The sequence below is a fragment of the Mirounga angustirostris genome, unplaced genomic scaffold, assembly GCF_029215605.1.
Source record: "Mirounga angustirostris isolate CCGP_5_RB_7025 unplaced genomic scaffold, mMirAng1.0.hap1 SCAF_13, whole genome shotgun sequence".
NCBI lineage: Eukaryota > Metazoa > Chordata > Mammalia > Carnivora > Phocidae > Mirounga > Mirounga angustirostris.
The window spans coordinates 58264436-58273765 of record NW_026991721.1 but is presented as its reverse complement, the minus strand read 5'-3'; the positions used below and the strand labels follow the sequence as shown (position 1 = coordinate 58273765).

Here is a 9330-nt window from a genome sequence, read left to right as displayed (position 1 = left end):
TCAATGAGAACGGCAGAACTCCAGTGCTAGGGGAATACTACACATAGAATTCATGGCTTTTTTACAATGATTGTTTAGTCTTTCAAAGTTAATTTTTTTTTTAACTGTCTTTTTTCTTTTTTTTTCTTTTTGAATTTTTCTTTTTCCCTTTTTCAACCAACATCTTATCAATCCCTTTAAAAAAAAAACAAAAAACATTTTTATTTTTCATTTTTAGAGTCATATTCTATCCCTTCATGGTAGTTACCCATATTTTTGGCTTATATATATAAGTTGTTCTCTCTTTAAAGTTTTGAGATAGTTTCTTCTAACAGATTAAAATATACCCTAAATCTCTAGTCTATGGTGTTTTCTATTCCCCTGCCTGATCACATTCTCTCCCTTTTTTTTCTTCTTTTTTCTTTTTTTAAATCCTCTTCTTTCTTTTTTCAAACAACTTCTTATCAATTCCTTTTATAAAATTTTTTATAATTTCCATCTTTACAGTCATATTCCATCCCTTCATCATATCAACCCTTATTTTTGTACATATATAAGTTTTTCTTTCTTTAAAATTTTGGGAGGCACTTTCTTCTAAAAGACCAAAATACACCCAAAATCTAGTGTGTGGCACTGATCTATATACCAGCCTGATCATATTTGATCACATTCTGGGTTTTTTGTTGTTGTTGTTGTTTTGTTTTGTTTGTTTTTGTTTTTATCTTTATCTTTTTCTTTTTCTTTTTTTTCTTTTTTCTCTCTTTCCCTTTCTTTTCCCACTGCTTCAGGTCTTTTCTGATTTGTTTAGAATATATTTTCTGGGGATGTTGTTACTCTGATAGCATTTTGTTCTCTCATTAATCTATTCTCCTCTGCACAAAATGACAAGACAGAAAAAATCACCTCAACCAAAAGAACAAGCGGTAGTACCGACTGCCAGGGACCTACTCAATATGGACATTAGTACGATGTCAGATCTAGAGTTCAGAATCATCACTTTAAAGATACTAGCTGGGCTTGAAAAAAATATGGAAGTTATTAGAGAAACCCTTTCTGGAGAAGTAAAAGAACTAAAATCTAACCAAGTAGAAATCAAAAAGGCTATTAATGAGGTGCAATCAAAAATGGGGGTGCCAATTGCTAGAATAAATGAGGCAGAACAGAGAATCAGTGATATAGAAGACCAAATAATGGAAAATAAAGAAGCTGAAAAAAAGAAAGATAAACAACTATTGGATCACGAGGGCAGAATTCAAGAGATAAGCGATACCATAAGATGAAACAACATTAGAATAATTGGGATCCCAGAAGAAGAAGAAAGAGAGACAGGGGCAGAAGGTATAATGGAGCAAATTATAGCAGAGAACTTCCCTAATTTGGGGAAGGAAACAGGCATCAAAATCCAGGAAGCACAGAGAACCCCTCTCAAAATCAATAAAAACAGGTCAACACCCCGACATCTAATAGTAAAACTTACGAGTCTCATAGAAAAAGAGAAAATCCTGACAGCAGCTCGGGAGAAGAGATATGTAACCTACAAGGGTAGAAACATTAGATTGGCAACAGACCTATCCACAGAGGCCTGGCAGGCCAGAAAGGACTGGCAGGATATCTTCAGAGCACTAAATGAGAAAAATATGCAGCCAAGAATACTCTATCCAGCTAGGCTGTCATTGAAAATTGAAGGAGAGATAAAAAGCTTCCAGGACAAACAAAAACTAAAGGAATCTGCAAACACAAAACCAGCCCTACAGGAAATCTTGAAAGGGGTCATCTAAGCAAAGAGAGAGCCTAAAAGCAACATAGACCAGAAAGGAACACAGACAATATACGGTAACAGTCACCTTACAGGCAATACAATGGCACTAAATTCCTATCTTTCAATAGTTACCCTGAATGTAAATGGGCTAAATGCCCCAATCAAAAGACACAGGCTATCAGACTGGATTAAAAAACAAGACCCATCAATATGCTGCCTGCAAGAGACTCATTTTAGAACCAAAGACAGCCCCAGATTGAAAGTGAGGGGGTGGAAAACCATTTACCATGCTAATGGACACCAAAAGAAAGCTGGGGTGGCAATCCTTATATCAGGCAAATTAGATTTTAAACCAAAGACTGTAATAAGAGGTGAGGAAGGACACTATATCCTACTTAAAGGGTCTATCCAACAAGAAGATCTAACAATTGTAAATATCTATGCCCCTAACATGGGAGCAGCCAATTATATAAGGCAATTAATAACAAAAGCAAAGAAACACATCGACAATACAATAATAGTGGGGGACTTTAACACCCCCCTCACTGAAATGGACAGATCGTCTAAGCAAAAGATCAACAAGGAAATAAAGACTTTAAATGACACACTGGACCAAATGGACTTCACAGACATATTCAGAACATTCCACCCCAAAGCAGCGGAATACACATTCTTCTCTAGTGCCCATGGAACATTCTCCAGGTTAGATCACATACTAGGTCATAAATCAGGTCTCAACCGGTACCAAAAGATTGGGATCATCCCCTGCCTATTTTCAGACCACAATGCTTTGAAACTAGAACTCAATCACAAGAGAAAAGTCGAAAAGAACTCAAATACATGGAGGCTAAAGAGCATCCTACTGAAGAATGAATGGGTCAACCAGGAAAGTAAAGAAGAATTAAAAAAATACATGGAAACCAATGAAAATGAAAACACAACTATTCAAAATCTTTGGGATGCAGCAAAGGCAGTCCAAAGAGGAAAGTATATAGCAATACAAGCCTTTCTCAAGAAACAAGAACGGTCTCAAGTACACAACCTAACCCTACACCTAAAGGAGCTGGAGAAAGAACAGCAAATAAAGCCTAAACCCAGCAGGAGAAGAGAAATTATAAAGATCAGAGCAGAAATCAATGAAATAGAAACTAAAAGAACAGTAGAACAGATCAACGAAACTAGGAGCTGGTTCTTGGAAAGAATTAACAAGATTGATAAACCCCTGGCCAGACTTATCAAAAAGAGAAGAGAAATGACCCAAATCAACAAAATCATGAATGAAAGAGGAGAGATCACAACCAACACCAAAGAAATACAAACAATTATAAGAACATATTATGAGCAACTCTATGCCAGCAAATTAGATAACCTGGAAGAAATGGAGGCATTCCTAGAGATGTATCAACTACCAAAACTGAACCAGGAAGAAATAGAAAACCTGAACAGACCTATAACCACTAAGGAAATTGAAGCAGTCATCAAAAATCTCCCAAAAAACAAAAGCCCAGGGCCAGATGGCTTCCCAGGGGAATTCTACCAAACATTTCAAGAAGAATTAATACCTATTCTTCTGAAACTGTTCCAAAAAATAGAAATGGAAGGAAAACTTCCAAACTCATTTTATGAGGCCAGCATTACCTTGATCCCAAAACCAGACAAAGACCCCATCCAAAAGGAGAATTACAGACCAATATCCCTGATGAACATGGATGCAAAAATTCTCACCAAAATACTAGCTAATAGGATCCAACAGTACATTAAAAGGATTATTCACCATGACCAAGTGGGATTTATCCCTGGGCTGCAAGGTTGGTTCAACATCCGCAAATCAATCAATGTGATACAATACATTGACAAAAGAAAGAACAAGAATCATATGATCCTCTCAATAGATGCAGAAAAAGCATTTGACAAAGTACAGCATCCTTCCTTGATCAAAACTCTTCAGAGTATAGGGATCGAGGGTACATACCTCAATATCATAAAAGCCATCTATGAAAAGCCTACAGCGAATATCATTCTCAATGGGGAAAAACTGAGAGCTTTCCCCCTAAGGTCAGGATCCCAGCAGGGATGTCCACTATCACCACTGCTATTCAACATAGTATTGGAAGTCCTAGCCACAGCAATCAGACAACAAAAAGAAATAAAAGGCATCCACATCAGCAAAGAAGAAGTCAAACTCTCACTCTTTGCAGATGATATGATACGTTATGTGGAAAACCCCAAAGACTCCACCCCAAAACTGCTAGAACTCATACAGGAATTCAGTAAAGTGGCAGGATATAAAATCAATGCACAGAAGTCAGTGGCATTCCTATACACCAAGAACAAGACAGAAGAAAGAGAAATGAAGGAGTCGATCCCATTTACAATTACACCCAAAACCATAAGATACCTAGGAATAAATCTAACCAAAGAGACAAAGGATCTGTACTCAGAAAACTATAAAATACTCATGAAAGAAATTGAGGAAGACACAAAGAAATGGAAAAACGTTCCATGTTCATGGATTGGAAGAACAAATATTGTGAAGATGTCAATGCTACCTAGAGCAATCTACACATTCAATGCAATCCCCATCAAAATACCATCCACTTTTTTCAAAGAAATGGAACAAATAATCCTAAAATTTGTATGGAACCAGAAAAGACCCTGCATAGCCAGAGGAATGTTGAAAAAGAAAAGCAAAGCTGGCGGCATCACAATTCCGGACTTCCAGCTCTATTACAAAGCTGTCATCATCAAGACAGCATGGTACTGGCACAAAAACAGAGACATAGATCAATGGAACAGAATAGAGAGCCCAGAAATGGACCCTCAACTCTATGGTCAACTCATGTTCAACAAAGCAGGGAAGAATGTCCAATGGAAAAAAGACAGTCTCTTCAACAAATGGTGTTGGGAAAATTGGACAGCCACATGCAGAAGAATGAAACTGGACCATTTCCTTACACCACACACAAAAATAGACTCCAAATGGTTGAAAGACCTCAATGTGAGACAGGAGTCCATCAAAATCCTCAAGGAGAACACAGGCAGCAACCTCTTTGACCTCAGCTGCAGCAACTTCTTCCTAGAAACATCGCCAAAGGCAAGGGAAGCAAGAGCAAAAATGAACTATTGGGACTTCATCAAGATAAAAAGCTTTTGCAAAGCAAAGGAAACAGTCAACAAAACCAAAAGACAACCGACAGAATGGGAGAAGATATTTGCAAATGACATATCACATAAAGGGCTAGTACCCAAAATCTATAAAGAACTCATCAAACTCAACACCCAAAGAACAAAGAATCCAATCAAGAAATGGGCAGAAGACATGAACAGACATTTTTTCAAAGAAGACATCCAAATGGCCAACAGACACATGAAAAAGTGCTCAATATCGCTCAGCATCAGGGAAATCCAAATCAAAACCTCAATGAGATACCACCTCACACCAGTCAGAATGGCTAAAATTAACAAGTCAGGAAATGACAGATGTTGGCGGGGATGCGGAGAAAGGGGAACCCTCCTACACTGTTGGTGGGAATGCATGCTGGTGCAGCCACTCTGGAAAACTGTATGGAGGTTCCTCAAAAAGTTGAAAATAGAGCTACCATACGATCCAGCAATTGCACTACTGGGTATTTACCCCAAAGATACAAAAGTAGGGATCCGAAGGGGTACGTGCACCCCGATGTTTATAGCAGCAATGTCCACAATAGCCAAACTGTGGAAAGAGCCAAGATGTCCATCGACAGATGAATGGATAAAGAAGAAGTGGTATATATATACAATGGAATATTATGCAGCCATCAAAAGGAATGAGATCTTGCCATTTGCAACGACGTGGATGGAACTGGAGGGTATTATGTTGAGTGAAATAAGTCAAACAGAGAAAGACATGTATCATATGATCTCATTGATATGAGGAATTCTTAATTGCAGGAAACAAACTGAGGGTTGCTGGAGTGGGGGCTGGGGTGGGAGGGATGGGGTGACTGGTTATACACACTGGGGAGGGTATGTGCTCTGGTAAGCGTTGTGAATTGTGCAAGACTGTTGAATCTCAGATCTGTACCTCTGAAACAAATAATGCAATATATGTTAAGAATAAAAAAGAAGAAGAAGAAGGTAGCAGGAGGGGAAGAATGAAGCGGCGGAAATCGGAGGGGTAGACGAACCATGAGAGACGATGGACTCTGAAAAACAAACTGAGGGTTCTAGAGGGGAGGGGGGTGGGAGGATGGGTTAGCCTGGTGGTGGGTATTGAGGAGGGCACATTCTGCATGGAGCACTGGGTGTTATGCACAAACAATGAATCATGGAACACTTCATCTAAAACTAATGATGTAATGTGTGGGGATTAACATAAGAATAAAAAAATAAAATAAATAAATAGACTATCATAAAAAATTAAAAAATAAAAAAATAAATTAAAAAAAAGATATTGCAATTTAGTACCGTCTCTAGCATGGGGTGTTTATCTTACTAATACAGACCTTCTAATTTTCAGGATTTAGTGTGGATTAAATAGTAGTGCTTATTAGAAGTGAGACTAAATTCAGTTAGATAACTTTTCGTGAGGACCCAACTAGATCTTATCTACATCCATGAGATTACTCCACTTATTTTAAGACTGCTGAATATATTTGTGCTTGCTTTTATTTTAATTTTTTTTTAAGATTTTTTATTTATTTATTTGACAGAGTCACAGCGAGAGGGAATACAAGCAGGGTGAGTGGGTGAGGGAGAAGCAGGCTTCCCGCTGAGCAGGGAGCCCGATATGGGGCTCGATCCCAGGACCCCGGGATCATGACCTGAGCCGAAGGCAGATGCTTAACCACTGAGCCACCCAGGCGCCCCATCTTTTATTTTAATTTCTGTCCAAGTAATTAATTTGTAGAAGTGAACTTTATATTAACAGGGATTTTCAGACATACTGTAATGGATTCTTTGGCTTTCTTATCATGCATTATATTCATGTCTTCAAAATGTGCTAGGATTGCTATGCTCTTAACAAACAATAAACAATTCATATGTTCCAGGTACTTTGCTAGACACTGACGAAGATAGAAATTAAAATATTCTACTTCAATCACATACACATTGATGTAGGATGTAAACAGTTAAGAAATAATACTGCTGCCTAGGTATGTGACTGACAAAAAGAGAGTACTATACAATCTTGTAAGAAGCAGCTCACCCAATATGCATACTAAAGAAGGAGGTTTATTAAATATATTGCAGAGAACTTAAAATATAAATTGATGACATATTTGCTCATCTACTAAGGTATTTACATTAATACATGTTTCACAGTACTTACAGATAGGAGCATTTTTATGATTTATTTGAATTGCTGATGAAACATACACACAAACATACATATATCATCCCCAACACACAAACACACGCACATACATACAAATATACACACACATGCACACAAAATAGATGTTTAGGGAATGTGATGCTGTGTGTGTGTGTGTGTGTGTGTGTGATTAATCATTCAGTTCACTTTAGACAGAGCTGATTATGGCTGAGTTAGAGTTATGTTGTTTTTTCCCAAATGAACATACCAATTTTTTTTAGAATAATAAATTTAAAAAATTATTTAATCAAATAAAGATGGTACTTCTGTGTCTGTTGTTGAAATAGTCATATAGCTGGTTGTGTGATGAGGTAAAAGAGAAAAAGGAGGTAGAAAATGTAATGGTCAACATATTGTAACCCCAAGCCATGTAGGATGTTGTTGCTGCTACATGAAATCCGTAATTTGAAATTTGATGAGCCTGCTGAGATTATGAAATATGTATTTTTGTCCACCTCTATTACTTCACTGTCCTTCTTGGACCCCTACATTTGTTCAAACATTGCCAAGTGAGGTGGGCACTCATCGCAGCTGAAGTTTCCCATCAACATTTTCTCTCACATAATTTCATGAGAATTAGATTTCTAATCTGCTAACTCTTCAGAGTACATAAAAGGATTCATCAGAGGGGGAACCAGAAGGAAGGTATCAGCTATGATGACCCTAACAACTGGAGAAACATTTTTGGCAAAGTGGTGAATAATAGCCAAGGTGATAATAGGCACATAGAAGATCAGCACAACACAAATATGGGAGATGCAAGTATTGAGGACCTTGAGGCAGCCCTTGTGTGAGGCAATGTCCAGAACAATGTTCAGGATCCGCGTGTAAGGCACAGAAATACACACCAAGTCTAACAAAGCTGTTAGAGCCACAAACAGTCTATAGATGACATTGACTCTGTTGTCAGAACAGGCCAGCTTCATGACATCCCGATGGAGGCAGTAGGAGTGGGATAGAAGGCTTTTCTTACAGAATTTCAGTCTCTTTAGAATAAAGGGGAAAGGGAGAACAAACATAATACATAATGCAGCAAATACGAGGCCAATTTTAATGACTCTGGCACTGGTCAGGATGGAAGTGTATCTGGGAGGACTGTAGGTGGCTATCCAGGGATCGATGGACATGATGAAAAGTACCGATGACTCCACAGCTGAGAATCCATGAATGAAGAACTCTTGGGCAAAACAGGCATCAGGGGAAATTCCAGTGTCATTGAACAAGAAGATTCTCAGCATGGTTGGAAGGGAAGAGATGGACAGTCCCAGGTCAGAAAAGGCTAGCATGGAGAGGAAATAATACATAGGCTCATGCAGAGAGGTCTCTGTTTTTATGAAAAAGAGGATGGTGCAGTTCCCCAAGATGGCAAGGAGGTACATGAGGCAAATGGGGATGGAGACCTAAATGTGAGCATGCTCCATCCCTGGGATCCCAATGAGGAAAAAGGTAGAGGTTTCCACTTCTGAGGTGTTACAGACTGACATTGCAGGAAAATGAGATCAGGATGTGGGTCTCAGAAGAGCCTTCCTGCAATGGCAAAAACGAGTTTGCTTAAATGTGTATTTGTATAGCCATTTGTCCAGTCATTTGGGTCAATGGAAATCCTGTGATTCCACCTATTCTGCAATAATTCTTAGGATGAAAATAAAACATTTTGTAAAGTATGGACAGGAAAAATATCATAATATATGTAAGGATACAGGAACATGAAAATATACCCATTCCTCATATACTCGTCAATAGATGGATATAAATATTCAAAATGTTTTCCCTAGACTCAGCACATAAGAAGGAAACAGAAAATTTATCAGACTCTATCTCCTATAGCATATTTTGTTAGGATAGTGACACTCTATGAATTTGGAAATTATATGCATTAACATAGGTTCAAATCAAGAACATCAGATTCAGATACATGTGCAGTTATTTAATATTTAACCTTTAAGAAATTGTATTGTTTTCAAAAATGATGGTAGGACAATTACATATTGACATGCAAAAGAATGAATTTAGATCCCTACCTCATACTGTATACAAATTATTTCAAAATATAAGACATATACAAGAGTTGTAACAGTAAAACCATTTGAAGAAAACAAAGGAGTAAATCTTTGTGAACTTGGGTTAAGAAACGTTTTTGTATGGCACAAAAAGTATAAACAAAAAAATACATAAATTGGACTTAATCAAACTTTTTTTAAAGTTTGTGATTCATGGGCACCTGGGTGACTCAGTT

The 9330-nt window shown here is 37.7% G+C and overlaps 1 pseudogene; it reads right to left on the bottom strand.

Annotated features, from left to right (window-relative positions):
• Positions 1-7678: 7678 nt before the first annotated feature.
• LOC123856661 (olfactory receptor 51A7-like) lies at positions 7679-8578 on the bottom strand (annotated as a pseudogene).
• Between the last annotated feature and the right edge of the window lie 752 nt (positions 8579-9330).